The sequence below is a fragment of the Sturnira hondurensis genome, unplaced genomic scaffold (assembly GCF_014824575.4).
Source record: "Sturnira hondurensis isolate 20B ecotype Veracruz unplaced genomic scaffold, ASM1482457v3 Scaffold0022201, whole genome shotgun sequence".
In the NCBI taxonomy this organism is placed as follows: domain Eukaryota; kingdom Metazoa; phylum Chordata; class Mammalia; order Chiroptera; family Phyllostomidae; genus Sturnira; species Sturnira hondurensis.
Window position 1 is genome coordinate 10,300,804 of NW_028094832.1, and position 1,346 is coordinate 10,302,149.

A 1,346-nucleotide genomic window follows, 5' to 3' on the forward strand; every position below is an offset into this window, starting at 1 on the left:
AGGGCATGTTCATTGATGGAAAATAGGTCTTGAACAAGACAATACAAGTAAAGCTCCCATCTGACAAAGGTAGTTAGGAAGGATCCACAAGGGAGAAAAAGATACGCTGGGCTGTTCACGATGTTCAAATATGAAATGCATAAAGAGCATGCTACCACTGCTGTCTGGTGGTGGGAGATGTTGTGTGTTCTGCTCCCATGTAAGGTCCATGTGATTGCTGTGTAAAGAGGAGGGTGGCTATAAGATAAGAGTGGAAGTGATAAAAACAATAGAAAATGAAGCTGGAGCTGATTATTTTTTCACACAAATAAATGGAAAGTTTGTTTTTCTAAATAGCATTTTTGAAGAAAGATGAGTATTTCATGTACTTTTTAAATTTTATTTTTCAATTACAGTTTATATTCAATATTATTCTGTGTTAGTTTCAGGAGTACAGCATAGTGGTTAGACAACCGTATAGTTTACAAAGTGAGATCCCTGGTATTTCAAGTACCCACCTGGCACCATACACAGTTATTACAGTATTATTGACTATATTCCCTATGCCATATTGACCTCCCATGACTATTCTGTAACTACCAATTTGTACTTCTTAATCTCTTCACCTTTTTCACCAAGCCCTCCAACCCCCTCCCCTGCAAATCTGGCAACCAAGTGTATCTATGAATCTGTTTCTATTTTGTTGGTTTGTTAATTTTGTCCTTTAGATTCCACATATAAGTAAAAACATGGTATGTGCCTTTCTCTGTCTGACATTTCATTTACCCTGTAGGTAGCATAATACCCTGTAGGTCCATCAGTCAACAATCACATGTAGTTGAAAATGAGGAGAAAAGGGAACCTCTTGGTGGAATTGTCAATTGGTGAGGCCACTGTTGAAACAGGATGGACACTCCTCAAAAAATTAAAATGAAATTGCCTCATGACCCAGTAATTCTGCTTCTAGGTATATATTTGAAAAACTACCAGCCCTGGCTGGTGTAGCTCAGTGGATTGAGCACTGGCCTGCAAACCAAAGAATCATAGTTCAATTCCCAGTCAGGGCACATACCTGGGTTGCAGGCCAGTACCCAGCAGGGGACCCATGAGAGGCAATCATACATTGATATTTCTCTCCCTCTCTCCTCCTGTCCCCCTCTAAAGGTAAATAAACAAAATCTTTTTAAAATTTTTAAAAAGAAAAAACATTTTCTTTTAAAAGAAAAACTACCAAACACTAATTCTAAAAGATATATGTACCCTCTTGTTCACAGAAACATTATTTATGATAGCCAAGACATGGAAGCAACCCAAGTGACCATCAATAGACAAGGCAATTAAAAAAGTTGTGGTACATATATGTAGTG